We start from the raw sequence: 20,426 nt of genomic DNA on the forward strand, positions 1-20,426 counted from the left end.
CAATCATGAGAATGACCGTATGGCCTCGGGATGCAGGGAGGTCCACAATGAAATCCATCCCCAGGTGTGACCATGGGCGCTCCCCGGTGGCTATGGGTTGCAGAAGGCCCAACGGAAGGTGCCGAGGGGACTTACTCTGGGCACAAACGGAGCATGCCGCTACATATGCGGCGATGTCGGAACATAGGGAAGGCCACCAGAACAGACGTGAAACAGCCCAGGACAGCTGATTCTTTCCAGGATGCCCCGCGGTCTTGGAGTTATGGTAGGTTCGCAACAACCGAGTGCGCAACTCCTCAGGCACAAAACATCTGCCGTTGGGTCTCCCAGAGGGAGCACCAGATTGAGCCGCCAAAATCTGCTCACCCAGGGGAGAGGTCAGGCTGGTGCGAATGGCGGCCAGGATCTGATTCGGAGGTATGACCGAAGTCGGAATTGACTCCTCCCTGGACAGGTCGGAGTACTGCCGTGATAAGGCATCCGCCCTGATGTTCTTGGAACCGGGTAGGTAGGAGACCACGTAATTAAAACGTGACAAGAACAGAGCCCATCTGGCCTGACGTGGTGTCAATCTCTTGGCCTCAGAAAGGTAGGTCAGATTCTTGTGGTCCGTCAGGATGAGGACCGGAACCACCGAACCCTCGAGCAAGTGCCTCCATTCTTTAAGGGCCTGCACGATGGCCAATAACTCCCTGTCACCAATCTGATAGTTGCACTCCGCGGAAGACAGTTTCCGGGAGTAAAACCCACAAGGAAGCAGAGGACCCTCTGGTGTTCTACGCTGAGACAGAAGGGCGCCTACTCCCGTCTCAGACGCGTCCACCTCGAGGACAAAGGGCAACCCAGGGTTGGGATGCGACAGAATCGGAGCCGATACAAAGGCAGACTTTAGAGCCTCAAAAGCTCGGATGGCCTCGAGCGGCCAGACCTGGGAATTACTGCCCTTCCTGGTCAGATCCGTGAGAGGCTTGGCTAGCATGGAAAAGTCCCTGATGAACTTCCGATAATAATTGGCGAAGCCCAAAAAGCGCTGCAGGGAGCGAAGACCACTGGGCTGGGGCCACTGTAAGACAGCCGAAACCTTCTCAGGATCCATGGAGAACCCCTCAGCGGAAATGATGTAACCTAAGAAGGTTACCTGGGATCGGTGAAATTCGCATTTCTCAAGCTTACCGAACAGCTTGTTCTCTCGTAACCGTTGCAACACACGTCCGACATCCAGAATGTGGGTCTCCATGGATTCAGAATATACCAAGATGTCATCCAAATAGACCACCACACACTGCTGCAACAGGTCACGGAAAACATCGTTGATGAATTCCTGAAAGACTGCGGGCGCATTGCACAACCCAAAGGGCATAACCAAGGATTCATAATGACCGGTCCTGGTGTTAAACGCGGTCTTCCACTCATCGCCCGTCTTGATCCTTACGAGGTTATATGCCGCCCTCAGGTCGAGTTTGGTAAAGACCGTGGCCCCTTTAAGGCGATCGAACAGCTCGGAAATCAAGGGTATCGGGTAAGCGTTCTTGATCGTGATGCGATTGAGACCCCTGTAATCGATGCAAGGCCTCAACTCACCGCCCTTCTTTTTCACAAAGAAAAATCCAGCCCCTGCCGGGGACGAGGATTTGCGAATGTGTCCGCGTGAAAGCGCCTCCTTCACGTACTCCTCCATGGCCTCATTCTCCGCTACCGACAGTGGATAGACTTTGCCACGAGGAGGAACGGCACCAGGTTGTAACTCGATGGCACAATCGTATGGGCGGTGCGGAGATAGGGCAACCGCGCTCACCTTATCGAATACAACCCGGTACTCCTCGTATTCAGGAGGCAACAGAGAGTCCGAGGAAGTACACAGCAACTTGACAGGCCCATGGATGCAACTAGCCCCACACTGCGGTGACCACGAGAGGATCTCGGCCGATCTCCAATCGAAAGTCGGATTATGCTTCTGGAGCCAGGGGTACCCCAAGACCACCGAGTAGTGTGGAGACGAAATAACCTGGAAGCAGACCGACTCTCTGTGAACGGCACCAATGGCTATCCCCACTGGAAGGGTCTCATGAGTCACGTGTGGTGGCAGAAGGGGTCTGCCGTCTATCGCCTCAAGAGCCAGTGGAGAACCTCGAGCCTGCAGAGGAATGGAATTGGCGGCAGCGAACACACTATCAATGAACAAACCACCAGCACCAGAGTCCACCAACGCCTGGGTCGTCACCGAGCCCCCGTCCCAGGAGAGGACAACAGTGATCAGTGGTTTGTCAACACGGGAAACCGGGGACGAGGAGACTCCACCCAAGATCTGCCCCCGACAGGATCTCAGGTGCGAGCGTTTCCCGGACGGTTCGGACATGCCAACCGAAAATGCCCACCGAGACCACAGTACATGCATCGGCCCTCGCGTCTCCGAAGTACCCTCTCCCCCTCGGACAGGCGAGCAAACCCCAGCTGCATGGGTTCACCCCCAGCCAAGTCATCCCCAGGAGGCGTGGGAGGAGAGGGAGGCACGGGTGGGACAGCAAAGGTAGGCGCCAAACTGTTAGGAGGCCTCCGCAGACTCTCCTTAAAGGAAGGTCTCTCCCTGAGTCTGGTGTCAATCAAAATCAGGAAAGAAATAAGAGACTCGAGCTCCACTGGTAGGTCCTTAGCTGCAACCTCATCCTTCAAGGCATCCGAGAGACCATGAGAGAAAGCAGCGACCAGAGCCTCATTATTCCAGCCCACCTCTGCTGCCAGGGTACGAAACTCAATGGCGTATTCAGCTACGGATCGTGAACCCTGTCTGATGGACATAAGGAGCTTCGCAGCAGAGGCAGCACGAGCCGGCACATCGAATACCCTCCAAAGAGAAGCAACAAAACCGGAAAACTCGGCAACCACCGGATTGTCGTTCTCCCATAAAGGGCTGGCCCAGGCCAAGGCCTTGTCCGAGAGCAGCGAAATTAAGAAGCCCACCTTTGATCTCTCAGTAGGAAAGGCATGTGGCAGCAACTCGAAATAAATGCCCACCTGGTTAAGGAAACCTCGGCACTGAGTTGGCTCTCCCCCAAAGCGCTGTGTAAGGGGGGCCTTAAGGGGGGACTCTGGCGCAACAACCGGAGCGGCAGTAGGAGCGGGACCAGGAGCGACAACCGACCCATCGGCAACGGGAGCGAAATGAGCCGTGCGTTCAAGCAGGATTTGCAACGATACGGCGAACTGACCCAACAGGTGATCCTGCTGATCAAGTCTGGCAATCAGCGTGGGTAGCGAGGATGGCCCTGTACCGTCAGAATTCATGGCTTGGTCCTAATGTCACGGAACCATGAACCAGACGTACAACAACAGATAAGTGTAAATAAGAAGGCTTTATTGAAAATCAAGCTGTAAAGCAAAAGTCCAAACGGATGGCGAAACCGAAGCAGAGTCCTTGCGAAGCCAGAGGTCAGGAACCAGGAGGGTAGTCAGACGAAGCCAGGATCAGGAACCAGCAGGGTAGTCAGACGAAGCCAGGATCAGGAACCAGCAGGGTAGTCAGACGAAGCCAGGATCAGGAACCAGCAGGGTGGTCAGACGAAGCCAGGATCAGGAACCAGAAGCAGCAGCAGTCTTAGAAGCATGTGAACACAGGAGGACCAAGCAAGGAACTGAAGCCACAGACCTCCTATATATATGAGCTAGGCATCCAGCTCCTCCCAGTGGGAAGGAGGAGCCGCAGGGTGGGAGGCTACAAGAAACCCAGAAACCAAGATGGCCGCCAGCACATGTCAAACGAAGGAGAGCAGCAAGAAGGTAAGACCATGACACTAGGCAACCTCAGACCGGCCAATGGAAAAAATGCACGGAGAACGGCCAATTAGGACCGCATGTGACATACACTGTTACTGGGCAAACATCAATTGTAGAAGGCCAATTAAAACAAACCACATGTGATGTACATTGTTGCCAGGCAGAACTCTGCTGTAGACGGCAGCAATCAATGCAGTTAAAACCAATCTTAATAACTTGTAGTATATACTGTTACTAGGTAAAACACAGATAATGTTTCACATATAAAGTGTAGCAATGGAACAGTAACGGCCACATATGTACTAATTCCATCTAAATTGCAATTTTAATTCTCTTGCTTTGCAATTATGGTCTAGACTCTAGAGGTCCATTATCCAGTAATCAACGGAGGCCCCTAATCACATACTTCAAACATATATAAATATCAGCTAATAAAAAATTAAACACAACTCATATACATAATGTTATAAAATCTTGGCATATCATAAAAGATAATTAATAATAAAAGTAAAAAATTGGGATTAAATTGCCTTAAACCCCCAAGGAGAGATAAGGACATATCACACTCTGGAAATGAATTTGAATATTTAAAGAAAATTGAATAAATATTGTGATGGAGAATAGTGGTCATAGCTATCGGCATCAGATAGATGCCATTAGTATGTAATAATAATAAAAAAAAAAAAAAATATATGGATTAATATAGACAAATAGTCATAAACATCATTCATCTAAAGAGACACCTAATAATGTAAAAAGGACAAACTTTAAAATTTTAAATGAAATGTAATAAAATCGGCTAATATCGATAATAGTAGCTAAAAAACAGCTTACTGATTTGATATGGGGGATTTTTACATATAAAAGCAGTAAAGGAAATGTAGTGTGATATGTCAAGTATGAGCCTTACTAATATATATGTATATATATATATATATATATATATATATATATATATATATATATATATATACATATATATGGGCCACTGGAAGATAGCAAATGTGTAAAAATGGAGAATATGTATATGTGCCACCAGAGGGCATCAATGGGTAAAATGGGGAAGGAAGAAAGGTAAGGCTATATGTAAAAAGGAAACCAGAAAGGGGGGTATATGCCTTTTCATAGGCCGTAGAGCAGGGGTGGGGAACCTTTTTTCTGCCAAGGGCCATTTGGGTATTTATAAAATCATTTGGGGGCCGTACAAAATTATCAACTTAAAAATGTGCCTCTTATATTTGGTCAAACATTTAACTCACCCCTAATGTGATGGGTGCAACTGCTTCTCTTTGGTGAGGTGTGTGATGTTAGCTGGTATTGATGATGTTGCTACTCGCAACTGGTTTTCCAGGTTTGCGTCGGTCAGTCTGGAGCACAGTCGACTCTTTGTGGTGGTAAGTTTTCAAAAGAACTGCTGGCGGGTACAGCTGGTGGGTATAGCTTGCTGATACTGCTGGTGGGTACAGCTGGCTGGTACTGCTGGTGGGTACAGCTGGCTGGTACTGCTGGTGGGTACAGCTGGCTGGTACTGCTGGTGGGTACAGCTGACTGGTACTGCTGTGGGTACTGCTGGCTCAGGCTGGTACTCCTGGCTTGTACTGTGCTGTGGGTACTGCTGTCTGATACTGCTGTGGGTACTGCTGGCTCAGGCTGGTACTGCTGTGGGTACTGCTGACTCAGGCTGGTACTGTGCTGTGGGTACTGCTGGCTCAGGCTGGTACTGCTGGCTGGTACTGTGCTGTGGGTACTGCTGGCTGGTACTGCTGGCTCAGGCTGGTACTACTGGCTAGTACTGCTGGCTCTGGCTGGTACTGCTGGCTCTGGTTGGAACTGCTGGCTCTGGTTGGAACTGCTGGCTCTGGTTGGAACTGCTGGCTCTGGCTGGAACTGCTGGCTCTGGCTGGTGCTGCTGGCTCTGGCTGGTGCTGCTGGCTCTGGTTGGTGCTGCTGGCTCTGGCTGGTACTGCTGGCTCTGGTTGGAACTGCTGGCTCTGGCTGGAACTGCTGGCTCTGGCTGGTGCTGCTGGCTCTGGCTGGTGCTGCTGGCTCTGGTTGGTGCTGCTGGCTCTGGCTGGTACTGCTGTGAGTACTGCTGCCTCTGGCTGGTACTGCTGGCTCTGCCTGATACTGCTGCTGGCAGAAAATGCTGGCTAGCAGCGGCTCTGCGCTGGAGGAAGAGGCGATGTTTCCTGTATTGGTCACAGGCGGAGTGCATTTGATATCACTCCGCCTTTGACTCACTCAGACTGTCAGAATGGAGCCGGAACTATACAGGAAGCATCGGCTCCGTTCTGACAGATCAGCTGAGAGACACAGACTCAGCTGCACAGGGGGCCGGAACAAATTACTTTGAGGGCCGCATACGCCCCCGGGACATAGGTTCCCCACCCCTGCCGTAGAGGGTAGTGTCAATGGCAATACGCTTTATAATTAAAAATTATTTAAAAATTTGAAATGAAACAATTCAAGTCTATATCCAAGTTAAGCCCTTTAGGCTGGAGGGATTCTAACAAGTATATCCACTTGGTCTCGTTCTGGGAGATCTTCTTTTTCTTATTGTCTCCTCTCCAGTGACGAGGAGACAAAAAACTTTTATGTTTAAGATCGCCGGCTGTTGCACGGGGTCCCAAAGCACTAGATCCCCTGAATTTTACAAACATTGTTTTGGATGCAGGCACAGAGCAGCCACAAAAGCCGTTTAAACCTGAAACTGACATTTAAAGAGACAGTGTACCTATGGCATGCCTTGGGTTAAAGCAGTTCAGGAAGTGCAAGCAGCAGGAAAAGACATGGAGGAGGTCATCAAGGTACTTATGCAAGCCAGCATGACCGCTATGGGGACGCAATGACTCAGCAGCAGCAGGCCCAGGCAGAGGCTGTTGCTGCACAGCAGCAAAATTCACGCTTGCAGGCTGCCCAGTTTTCAGCCCAGCAGAAAACCACACAGGCACAAGTGGCTGCCTTGCAGCAGGCAGTGCAGCATCTTGCTCAGGAACATAAGCAAGTGGCCTTTGCCCATGGCAACCAATTAGCTGTGAGGGCCAATCAAGCACATCAGAGACTATGAGAAACTGATGGCAGAGATTCTGGGATGCTTGGGGGTGACTATGGCTGTCCGGGCTCAGAGGGTGCATCGCTGGAGGTACCAACTTGACCAACCACCAAAGTACCAGATGCATGCACTGGTGCAGCTGATTAAAAAATGGCTGCAACCAGAAATGTTGACAGGCCCTTAAATGGTGGAACGTGTTATGATGAACCAGTCCCTGCCAGATGACCTGCAGTGCTGGGTAAGCCAGGAAATCTGGTGGAGGTGGTAGAAAAAGATACATTGTGGTGGAGGACCTACTTGGGCCTGACCTGTCAAACCCCAGGAACCCCCACTAAGGGCTGTGAGGCCAAGGAGGGAAGCCCTAGCAGATGCTGAAGAATGGAGGACATACAGTGTTGGTGATGCTGGCCCTGGGAACATACCCTGGCACAGTGCCCATTCAAGGAGGAGCCTATGGAATGCTGGGCTGGCAGGAGAGCCTCTTTCTATGTTCAAAGGGCATGTGCGACCCATCTTGACCTGGCTGCAGGTCAGTTTGAATGTGAAGTGTGGGTGAACCACCTCCCTGCCAAGGCTCTGCTGGACTTTGGTAGCATAGTTACGTTGGTACATGCCAGGGTGATCGGGAGACTCAGTAGGTTAGACACTACGGTTGAAATGCATTCATGGAGTCACCAGGGACTACCTACTGGTTCCAGTGACCATTGCATATGGTCATACCTCGGTGACACAAGAGGTTGGGGTGGGGAAAAGTTTGATACATGATATCATAGTGGCAGTGGCGTACCAATAGGGGGGGCGGGGGTGCGGTCCGCCCCGGGTGCCATTCACTGGGGGGGTGTCACTGTCTGGGTCAGGCAAATGGGGGGTGTCAGAGACAAACTGGTGCCGGGCCGGCCGCTGCTGCTTATAGCATGACAGATGAGAAGGCAGTTTCATTCCGGGACAAAACAGTGTCCCAGAATGAAACGCACGCTGCCTGCTTCCTCCACTGGTTGCTTTCTGACTGCCGCTTGGCGTCTAGCAACCAGTGACGTCAGGCACACAGGGAATGCCCAGCATTCACAGCGGAGGAGGGTTTAAATTCCTCCTCCTCCGCGCCAAGAACGTGACGTTGCTCCACCCATCTCCTCCTCACTGCAGCCTGCAGGTAAGTGTCCTCTGTCAATCTGTGATGATGTAAGTGTAATTATTATGTCCTCCTCGGTCCTCCTCTGGCCGCAACTGTCTGCAAGAGTCTTCTTCCTGTCTGTGACTGTCCCTGATAAAAATCACTGCCCTGGGTGTCTTCTTCCTCCTGGCCAGCCCACTAGCCCAGGTCCCGACTGACCGAGGGGATCTGAGAGAGAGAGGACACACCAGTCTGTCTGGGCACTACCATCGGGGGGAGGGGGGGGGGTGCTGTGTGTGGAGATCTGATCATCTGCCTAATGGATTCTTCCAGCCTCACTTGATTCTGGGCAGTCTGGGCACCATATAATATCAGTACATAAAATAAAATTACTTATACAGCTTGAATACCTCTGTTCACTAACCCCCCAGAAAATATACACTTGACTCTGCATACTACATACCTCCTAAATGGCAGTATTTCTGGTAAGGCAGTCCTCCTGTTTTTTATATCTGCAACATGGCTTGTCACAGTACACCGTGCTATTTTAATGAAACCCACTTCAGTTGTTGGCCCTTCGTTGCTCCTGTATACATGCTGTATACTTAACCACTTGCCAAGTGCCTACAGTATATTTACGTACGTATACGTAAGTATATGTCGCTCGCCTGAATGCCGATAGGTGGCGCGGTCCCGCTCCCGATCGTCATTGGGGAAGCCGATGGGGGTTTCAGGCGGCTCCGATTGCTGCCTGACACCATCGATCGTTCCCCACTGAGAGAGAAGAACGGTCGGATGTTGTAAACACAGCCGACCGTTCTTCTCCCTGGAATGATCATAGAGCGCCTGTGATCCTTCTATATAGGATCACAGGTCTCTATGATCATTTCACAAGTTCAACCCCCATACAGTTAGAAACACACCCCTAGGGTCACATTTAACCCCTTGATCACCAACAGTGTTAACCCCTTCCCTGCCAGTGTCATTTTTACAGTAACAGTGCATATGTATAGCACTAATTACTGTAGTAATGTCACTGGTCCCCCCAAAAGTGTCAAAAATGTCAGTCAAGGGTCCAATCTGTCCGCCGCAATGTCGCAGTCTCACAAAAAAAATCGCAGATCGCCACCATTACTAGTAAAAAAAAATGACAGAAATCTTTCCCCTAGTTAGTAAACGCAATAACTTTTTCGCAAACCAATCAAAATACGCTTATTGTGTTTTTTTTTTTTTAACCAAACATATGTAGCAGAAAACAAATTGGCCTAAAATGTTAAAAAATTTTGATTTATAATTTTTTTTCGGGGAATGTTATATAGCAGAATGTGAAAAATATTGTTTTTTTTTGTTTTCAAAATTGCCGCTCCTTTTTTTCAAAAATAAAAAAATCGCACAGGTGATCAAATACCATAATAAGAAAGCTCTATTTGTGGGGAAAAAAAGGACATCAATTTAATTTGGGTACAGCGTCGCACAACCGCGCAAATTGTGTTTTTACATTTTAAAGTTGGGGGGGGGGGGGTGCCAGATATCAGATCCGCCCCGGGTGCCAAATGGTCTAGGTACGCCCCTGCATAGTGGGGTGGGACTGTCCGCTGTTTCTTGAACTATGGAACCAGGTGCAGAATGGAGTTCCTGGACAGCCAAGAGGACTAGAGACACTGCTTTGAAGGGTCAAAATCTAAGGGGTCCGGTCCAGAACCCCATACAACACACATGCCTAAACTTGAGATACCTATTGTTGATAATGACATTGCAGAAAATGTTAATGTGGTTGATAATGTTCATGTTTCAAGACTGAGTTGACCTCTGAGAGGGGGGGGGGTCTCTCTGTTACAGGTCCTGTTGGGAGAGGATAAGGAGGAACTTTACCCATTGCAGATCCCGGTTGAGGAGGATAAAGGGGAAGCTTACTCTAGACCAGTGGACCCAGACCTGGATGTATCCAGGGGTGCATTTGGCACCTCACAATTACATTACATAAGTTACATTGTGGGTAGGGGGCTAGTGAAACCGTAACTTAATAAGGTTGAATCTATACAGAGATGGCCTCGTCCCCTAACCAAAAAACAGGTCCGAGCATTTTTAGGCATAATTGGTTACTACTGGAGGTTTGTCCCCAACTTTGCCACCATTGATGCACCATTGACTGACTTACCAAAGGTGGGAAGTCAGTATTGATAAAATGGAATGCGGATGCCGAAGAAGCTTTTTAGAAGCTTAAAATGGCATTGTGCCAGCATCTGGTGCTCGTGGCTCCTGATTTTTCTAAAGCGTTTGCGGTGCAGACTGGTGCCTTAAGTGAGGGATTAGGAGCAGTCTTATCTTAATTGGTCAATGGAGAAGAGCACCCCGTAGTTTTTCTCAGTAGGAAACTGACGGCGGCAGAAAAAAAACTACGCTGTAGTGGAAGTGGGAGTGTTTCGCCATCAAATGGGCTCTGGACTTTCTGATGTACATTGTGCTAGGTAGGAGGTTTTGCCTGGTGTCTGACTATGCCCCATTGACCTGAAAGAGACAAAACAAGCAGACCAATGCCAGGGTGACAAGATAGTTCCTTTCTCTCCAGGAATTTCATTTTCTAGTAGGGCACGGACCCAGGAGACAGCACCAAAATGCCCTCCCCAGAGTACTCTGTATGGTATAAAATTTTACCTCCATCAACTCTGCGTTGAGGCAGAGAACGGAGGGGGGGGGGGGGGGTTATGTAAAGACAAAAAGTGCAATGGTCATAGAACTTTATATGAGGCAGGTTACTCAAAAATAATAATGATATATAAAGTACAAATAGTTTAAAATTTATAAAAAATTCATAATTAAAGATTCCATAATCGTATCAGTACATGGTGACAATTTCCAATTGTGATAAAGGCATATATTAAAAAAGAGCTGACAGATTCCATGGCAGCATGTATGGGTTAACCCCACCTCCAATCCTCCCCTATAGGACGCCGCTCCCATAAATCTTTGCTCTGAGCCAGAAGCCACGTTCCTTTTTTGTCCTCCTCTTAAGGACCAGAATGGTTGAAGTCTTACCTTGGATGAAGTGTCCACGGTCAAGGCCTGGTTGTTCGGCAAGCTGTGCCCCAGAAGAGGTATGGAGTCTCCAGCAGTCCCCAGCTATTAGTTGGGTGGAGAAGGGCAATGGATGCAGTGCCATGAAGGGCTTAAGCTTGGCCATTGGCAGGCAAAGCAGCAGTATGGCCTAAGAGCTTTGCTATTAGCAGGTGGCCATAAACACCCTGGGCCCATGCAGCAGCATGGGGGATGCCGTGTACGGTGATGTATACTTTTATATTGCATATTCCATGGCAGCAGTTGTGTGTGTGTTTGTCTTCCCTGGCTCTAGTAGTGTCTTCCAGCCTATGGCGGCTGGAGTGCATTCGCGTTCCAAGGCGCCGCTCTCTCTTCTGGCCTGGTGTCCCTGGGTTACTCCTGCCCAGGGACTTAGTGAATGCGTGCTGTGGGCGGCGGTGGTGTCATTACAGTGGAGAAATTCAATCAGTGGTCAGTACTGTTGATATTGGGATTTCTCTCTGAGCAGCTTGCAGCAGTTTCCCTAAATGCTGTGTGCAATCATCACAGGTATATGCTCTGCAATAACACCCTTGTGTGCTGCCTGTGTGTGAGTTATCCTGATGGTGCTATCACCTGTGCAGGTTGGCTCTCTGTGCAGTTTCCACACTACGGATGTATCACTGCCCCCTTGTGGCAAGCCCTTGTGTAGCGGGGATGAGAGGGTTTGTTTTACCCTTTGCTTTCCTTGCATGCCTGGGCACTCCTTTTCGGTTTTTAACCCTTTCCTTTCAACCGTATTCTCTTTTCTTTTTAGGTTTTAAAGTCCTTCTAGGTCAGATTGACAATACATGGCATGAGATGAGAAAGACCTCATTAGGTCACTATGTCAACATTCTTCTTCCAGATTTAGTCTTCATTGGTCACCGTCCAGGTCCAGCCTTCATAGCAGAAGCTCTGAATCCTCCTTTAGGCACCACATTCACCGCCATGTCAGCCGCTGTAGGAAGGAGCCTGCTGGAGATGCAGGACTTAGACCCAGTACTGTACCCAGAGGGCAAGTCTCTGTGTGAGCCATACTAAGTCCAGGTGGTTGGAAAAGGGGATGGTGATTTCCAGCAAACTGAATCTCTGGTGAGGCGCGTAGTCCAGTAAACCCTTAAAGAATTGGGTACAAGCCACACACAAAGTCCATCAGCCGTTACGGCGTGTTCTCCCACTAGGGATGGCCAGCAAGAACTGGAACCATCCTAACCAAGCCATCCATCTATGAAGACCTCAGAAATTGAGGCAGAGCGAGGTGAGTCTCTTTTCCCTTGTGACGCCTTTAGTCAGGGCAATGAAGGGGGCATTTACACAAGTAGAACCTGTTGAGTCTCCTTCAAAGCAAGAAGGAAGTTCCTTAAAGTGATTGGAATGTCTTGTTTTTTTAAATAACAAACATGTTATACTTACCTCCTCTGCGCAGTTGATTTTGAACAGAGCAGCCTGGATCCTCCTCTTCAGCTCCGTGTGTCCATTCAGACAAGAAGCTGCCATTCGGCCCTGCCCCTTCTCTCTCCTAATTGGCTAACTGACATTGATTGACAGCCGCTGGCACCAATGGCACCACGGCTGTGTCTCAGCCAATTAGAAGAGAGAGCCTGGACAGCGAAGGGACTCGTGGTCATCGCTGGAGAGAGAAGGGGTTCAGGTAAGTATTAGGGGATGCTGGGCAGGGCTGCTACACACTGAAGGCTTTTTATCTTAATGCATAATGCAAATGCATAGAATGGATTAAGATAAAAAGCCTTCTGACTTTATAACTCCTTTAAGCACCTCTAGAAAGAGCGTTTTAATTTCCCATGCCTAACGAAAATAAGGGATATCATTTTGGATGAGTGGAGCAACATCACGAGACATACCTCCCTTCTGAGCTGGTGTCAGTTTCCATGGTGAGGCTCCAATTGACATCATCCGCATAGTGGCATGGATTTTGATCCCGTCAGTTACGGCAAAGTGAGTGCTATGGCTGGGGCCTGGGCTTGCTGATCCCACCTCTAACAGGCCTAGTGTAAGATCTCTTTGAGGGCAATTCATCTTTTGGCAAGCTGGACAGCACCATAACCCGGGCCACAGTTGGTAAGGTAAGTTGCATCCGGAAGACGACAGTTTAGAGGACAATGTTCAGAGCATGCGAGGATCACACCTGTTTACAAACCAGGTCTTGATTTTAGGAAGAACTAGTGAAGAGGCCAGATATCCCCTCAGAAGTATGTTAAAAGCTTGACCTTGGGTATCCAAGAAGCTACTGAGTTTGAGCCTCAGACTATTGGAACATCAAAGCCATCTTTTCAGGACATGCGTGGTTCACCAGAACTCCTCCTCATCTCAGATTCATTTCCACAAATCTTGCATCACTCTGAGGTAAAATGAAGCATTAACTCTTGTATTATTAAAGTCACTGGTGTAGCAAAGTGCTGCTGTGCTAGTCCCAGGATGTGGGAAATTTCAGGGCATGTACTCGTCTCTCTTTATGGTCATGAAGAGAAGCAGCTTGCGGAGGCCGATTTTAGACCTTGTGCACCTAAACCAATTTTCATCAAAAGGTGAAGTTCAAGATGAAAATATTGTCCCTGATTCATAGAGGGTTGTTTCCAATAGAGCTAAAGATGCTTACTTTCATGTGCCCATTGTAGAAGACTTCCGCAAGTACCTTCAGTTCGCCGTAGGTCAAGACCATCTCAAGCATGCCTGTCTACCATTCAGGCTTTCAACATCACCCTGTGTTCTTATTGGATCTTATTGGATCTTATTGGTTGTTAAGGTCTTCATCAAAGCAAGGAGCATAAGCCTGCATAGTAACTTGGATCTTCTTCTCCTACTATCCCGAGAGGGCAGCTGTTTCTCAAAATTTGGCTGGTGACTGATTCTGGAAAAGAGACACCTGGAGCCCACTCAGTCTCTTGTGTGCCTCAGGGCTCAGTTCCATATAATCAAGAGGACCATTGCTTTGTCTCTAGATCTCGATGTTCTGGAACAAAATACTCCTGGTCCTGTCTTCTTTGGTGTCTGTGGATCCAATGATCAAGTGGATGCTCCGGAGAAGGCGGCCCTTCCGGAAGAGGTTTCTCCAGCAGTGGGGGCTAGAAGCAGAATTCAGGTCACCCACATAACCTCAGTCATGAGAGTGAGTCCCCTGGTGGCTGCAATGGAGAAACTGGCTCATTGCCATTCCATTGCCCCATTTCCTGGTTTACAATCATGTATGATACCACCAATATGGGATCAGGGGGCTTGTTGCCTGTTGGGGATAGCTCAAGGCAGGCGGGTCTGTCAATTTCACAAGATTGCATTGGACATTCTGAAACTACAGGCAGCCCTCTGCACCCTACAAGCTTTTCACCATATAACGAAGGGAGCGTCAATGCACTTAGGCTAGTCAACACTACAGCAGTTAAAAGACAAGGGGGGACTCACAGCCTGTTCTCTATTACAGGAAGCTGAGCCAATTATGTCTTGGGCCCAGAAGAATCTAGCCTACATTTTGGAGGGTTTTTTTACCCCGAAGTCCAGAATATTCTAACAAACTTTCTATCCAGAGTCCAGTTGGACAATAACAAATGGTCTCTACATGTGGAGGTTTTTCAGATGCAGATGCCCTGACGGATCATTGGAAATGCAGCGGGTCCTGTGCGTTTCTTAACGAAAACCCTACCAGCTCTTGAACAAGTATCACACATTATTATTCTTGGCTGCTTAACTGAATATCACTAAACACTGGAAAAAACTCCCTCCCTCAGAATTATTGGATGCAGTAAATCACTTCAACCTAAAATGTTTTATAGAAAGAATGACAGCTTAAAAAAAAAAAAAAAAAAGCTCATATAAGAAGGTACTACACAGTGGTGTGGTGGTTAGCACTTTCACCTAGCAGCAAAAGGGTTGCTGGTTCAAATCCCAACCACGACACTACCTGCCTGGAGTTTGCATGTTCTGCCTGTGTGGGTTTCCTCCCGGTACTCCGGTTTTCTCCCACACTCCAAAGACATGCTGGTAGGTAATTGGCTCCTTTCTAAATTGACCCTAGTATGTGTATGTATGAATGTGAGTTAGGGACCTTGGATTGTAAGTTCCTTGAGGGTAGGGACTGATATGAATGTATATGTAAAGCCCTGTGTAAAATTTACAGCACTATATAAGTACCTGAAATAAATAAAAATATAGTCAATGAGCATACTCAACAACAAGATTTGCTGTTTACATTTTCACCTATCTTTTTAATGCTAAAGGCTGATTATTTTATTTTTGTTATCCAGTTTCTTGCCTCCCTTCCTTTTCCCCCCTATCTTAACCCCTCCTTTCTCTATCCGAAAATCTGACTAAGTTACTACTATCTGTACATGCCTGTCTAGACATCACTCTGATCAAGGCACAAGACACTCTGTAACACATACTATGGTTAATTAGTTCTGATGGTTATGATGATACTTACTAACCTATGTTAAGACTTAAAGTGTTTGTAAACCTAAAAAACCTCGGCCCCTCTCGCTGTAGCCCTAGATTGAAGTAGGAGACCGGTCTGGGAGTCACGTGACCGGCCTGAATATATCTGAAAAAAAAAAGGTATTTAGAGGCTTTGTTTTCAAAAAACCCTTACAGAATATGTTATGCCTTGATCAAACAGAGGGGCTGGCAGTTAATTTCTTTTTAAAGGTAACAACCACTTAAAATGATTTAAATTGTATAGTATAGTACACACTATCAGTTTATTTTGTTCAACCCAGAGGGCTGAATTAAAAAAACTAAAAAGCTTGGGAGGAGATCATGTACTAACAGTCCAATGTTAGTACAGCAATCTCCCCACTGAACTATTGTGTTTTGACAAGGGGGTGGCTGCACTGCCAGAACACATGGGTCAGCTCTCAGCCATTGGCTGAGAGCGCTGATCGGATGCCGATCGCCAGACCTTTTCAGTCATGCCCATTTGACAAAAAACAGATGTTTGGCCACCTTCTGTTGAACAAGCTGCCGTGCACATGAACCAAACGTCAGCCGCTTTTACTGAACCAGCCGATACCTCCTGATATTCAGCTTCTGTGTACGGGGTTTAACTATGTACTCTTTTCTGAATACGTCAGTAAAGAAACATTTAAATATAAAATAATCAGAAAAATGTTAAAACCCCTAAGCAATCACCCTAATAATCTCAATTAATAAACATATGGGTAGCTGCCAGCATTGACATGTGTCCCCCATACCTATTTAAATATAAAAAAAAAATTAAATGCAGCGCTACCTAAAATACTATCAATAGCTAGTGGATAAACCCCACTAAACAATCCAAGTGATAAACTTGAAAATATTTAGAAAACAAGTGAGAAGTAGTGGTGGCACCTTCCATGCCTAAATGTCTTCAATTATCTTCAATATTGTGCCCTTTAACAATAACCGGGCTAACGTATCAAAATAGTATCAAATTGTATCAACTGAAATGTTATTTAGCATTAGGGGTGTCATCCTCTATGCATATATAGATGCTTAAATAACCATCTATGCCCAAACCATACACGGCCAAGTTGACTATTGTGACATTCAAATTATATAAACATAATAAATAATGTTAACCAGTACAGGTGTCACCCTCTTGGTGAAATGAACTCATGTATAACAATACACAATGATCGATCAAAAAGTAAAACCTTAATGTGCAGTCCTTATTTGTAGCATCTAAGCTTTTCAAATGCACACATCCATCAAGTCTTTAATTTGAGGATGGACTTCTCCTTTAAATTGTGTTCAGCAATAACGTGCAGTGACTGTACTTGTACTAAACACTTTGATAGGATGTGGTCACATTTGGTCGTTATATAAGGGAATATTTATTACCACGCAAACTTAGATGGGATTTGCCCATCAATGATGGTCTGATGGACGAAGAGCCCATAAAAGAATGGTATGAAAAAAAGATGCTCCTCAAGGAGCATACCTACATTTTTTTTATCTGTGTGCACCAGTAACAGTGTACAGTAAAAAGTGAGTGTATTTTATTTATTTTAATATATTTTGAAGTCTTCTTTTATACCATTTGCGCAATGATGGTTCCATTTTTGTTCCTTTGAGTGCCTTGCAACTCACAATGCAAGGGATAGATCCAGGAAGAGGGCTAGTCGTTCAGGTCACCATCTTAAGGTGGATTATCAAAGAAAAGACAGCCAGTATATATGTTGGTCCCAACTTTAAAGGGCAATGTGCTTTTAACCTATTATATATAGGTCCATATATTAAGGTGAGCTGCTATAAATACCGGTGGAGGATTCACATGGTTGATTGTGAAGTGCATGTACAGTCACTGCACGTTATAGCTGAACACGATTTATAGGAGAAGTGTATTTAAAAAGCAAAGACTTGACAGATGTGTGCATATGAAAAGCTTAGTTGCTACAAATAAAGACTGCACATTAAGTTTTTACCTTATGATCAATCATTGGTTATTGTTACACATGAGTTCATTTCACCAGGAGGGTGACACCATTACTGTTTAACATTATTAATTATGTTCATATAATTTGAATGTCACAATAGTCAACTTGGCAGTGTAAGGTTGGTGCATAGATGGTTTTCTAAGCATCTATATATGCACAGAGGGTTACACCACTATTGTTAAATAATATTTCAGTTGACACAATTTTATAGTATTTTGATACCTTAGCACGCTTTGGCCCAAGGGCGGCGGCAGATTTTAAGGAAACGCGCCAGAAGGAGCGATGTGCTGACGTCACCACGTTTGTGCAAGTCCCGGAAAGGCCGGGCTGTTGTACATAGCCGGCCGGCTATTATTCTGTGTGTGTTTTCAAGTGTCTTATGTAAGTGCAACTTTTAATTTACCTAATACATGTTATAAAGATTTTATGATATGGAAGCTTTATTTCTTTTGGGGTTATCCGTGACCGAGTCTCCTCAAGAGTGACGGGTATCGTTCTCTTCAACCTACGCCCCTTGATTAAACAGAGGCCTAGGTTGGGCTATAGCCACAAGTGAAAGATAACTTCCATGATAGTAGGTAAATACTATTTGGTAAGCAGCCAATCTATGAGGTGGAGGCTTTTTTTCATGTGGGATCACATATCATTCGGGTGATAAAGAGTGCAATTTGTGATTTGATGGACTTTGTGGAATCACTCTTTGGACTGTCTTCATTGCTTTTTATATTTTAGGTGCAACTTTATAATTTGGATCATTTAGTGGGGTTTATCTACTAGCTATTTATAGTATTTTAGGTAGCGCTGCATTTTTTTCTTTTTGATATACATCAAACAATGATTTACAGTCTGTCTTATATATCCAAAAGAACTACGTAACCACTAAGCACAGCACTAAACCACATTGACAATATGAGTTAACTGTCATCAACAGCACACAAGAATAAAAAAAAAAAGGTGAACTACACTAAATCTGAGCACCAAAAACTTAAAAGTATAGAATTTTTAAAATTCAAAGCCAACTTGTGGATGCTTTTTTTTGCTCAGAAGCTGACTGTGGCCATCTTTAGTAAGGGCAGATGATTCATGTAGCATTTATTCCTGAAATCCATCTGACCTTAGCCCAGGCCTGCAAGCAAGAGGGTGTGCTTAGCTGAGCAAACCCCTCCTCCCCTTCTGAAGACTGCTGGGCTGTATGACATAATTTGCCTAGAGCTGGAATCCAGGAAGTAACTGAAGAAATGAAAAAGTTTAAAACAAGAAAATATGATGTATGTTCCTATTTACTAATTATACAGCATAAGAATTTAAAATAGTCAATGTTGATTGAGAGAGTGAAGTTCCGCTTTACATTATACTGAGTGATGTGGGATAATACCATTTATTGCTGCTTCACAATGTAGCACTTGCTGAATGACATTAAGGCTGAAACATTGTCATTTTACACTGTGATACAGGGTAATCAGGATAATACCAAACAGTGCAGTTAGGCCTCAGCATTATTTTTGTTTTCTATAGTTCACACATATGAAATTTTATTTAGTCAAGCAAGATTTCAAGGAGCTGGAAGCATGATCAGTAGTATACTGTATCTACTGTAAACTTCAAATATACCAGAAGGGCTCACAGTTAAGATGGTGTCTAGACGTGTATGCCCAATGCATGAGACTGATATCTTTTTTAGGACAGTTGCACTGTTTGCCTGATAGCTTTAGCTGCTCATTGATTACTTTTACATAATAGTTATAATTGCACCTTCAATATATAATATCATCAATTGAAACTTGGCAAGTAGCTATATTTAGTTAAAATGCCATAATTTATTTTTAGCTGACACCCCCTGTCCACAGAGTTTCCACACCTTGGCTCACATTCCTTTTATGCCCCTATAACATGGTATACAGGGTTTGATTGAGGCCTATTTGTTTAGCCTTCTGCCAATACAATATATACACAACCTGCTACTTTGCTTTTTTTGGTTTACCAGCTGCTTTCGTCATTGGCAGCCAACATATCTTACTTGCTAAATTAAATAAGTAAACATTAGGGTGTAATGAAGGATAACTCTATTTGACTTATGTTACAGTAGAAAAAAGAAAAATGACTAAAAACAGGAAAAAAATAAGTAAATTGCAGATCTATAACATGTCTACATCTATAACTGTACAGATTCACATGATAATTACTGTATATCCCCGAGCAAAAATGTTATAACCAAAAACATACACACAGGACATTCACCTTTTACACACAAGTAGATTACATTGCATCCAAACACCTTTTTCCTTTCAGCATCATACTACATAGTTTAGGCAGTTTTTAATCTGTGATACGCACACGATCAAAATGCAATAGAAGCTTTATTTTCACTGTTCTTTGCAAACCATTACAGTTTTTGCCTGGGTTTTGGCTGGCTTTGCAACAGGCATTAGTTTGATCTGAAAATTATATCTGGCAACCTGGAAGCTAGCCCATTGTTGACAAGTTTTCTACAAATGTTAAACATATGCTGAGCGTATTCCATGTGTCAACTTAATGAAGGTGGCTAGGACACATTATTGTTTTGGTAGACACATAGTATAAGAAAAGGTGATCGTTTTTCGTTTTTTATAGTGCAAAGTCTGTTAAAAGATCCACTTTCATGTACGGGAATACATCTTTCTAGAATACTATCTGCATTACAAAAGTGGCTTTAAAAACTGTGGCTAAGAGAAAGACACACACTTTCTTAACCCAGCCAGTAGCACTAGCCAAGTACTGTGTCATGGAGCATGTATGTATGCATTGGGAAACCTGATGTGACAATGTTAGCCTGTAGTAGTAATCCAAGCCATGATTGACACTCACATAATACCTTTCAGTATGGAGATTAAATCTGTTGTGTAAGACACCAAATTAGTGTCAATTTTACTTTGTTCATAGCATTTATGTTCCTCAAAATGAGGCAAAAAATAAGTTTAGAGAGAAAACGTTCTTTTAGAGCAGTGATTCTCAACTCTGAGCCTCAGGACCCACC

The 20,426-nt window shown here is 45.5% G+C and overlaps 1 protein-coding gene across 1 annotated transcript in view; it reads right to left on the reverse strand.

Moving 5' to 3' along the window:
• The window catches only part of ANKRD33B (ankyrin repeat domain 33B), a gene marked incomplete at both ends in the record, with an annotated part of 212,292 nt that overhangs the window by 190,436 nt on the left and 1,430 nt on the right, over positions 1-20,426 (reverse strand). The gene's annotated exons all lie outside the window — the stretch shown is intronic.

Source organism: Pelophylax lessonae (assembly GCF_965119305.1).
Source record: "Pelophylax lessonae genome assembly, chromosome: 5".
Classification (NCBI taxonomy): Eukaryota; Metazoa; Chordata; class Amphibia; order Anura; family Ranidae; genus Pelophylax; species Pelophylax lessonae.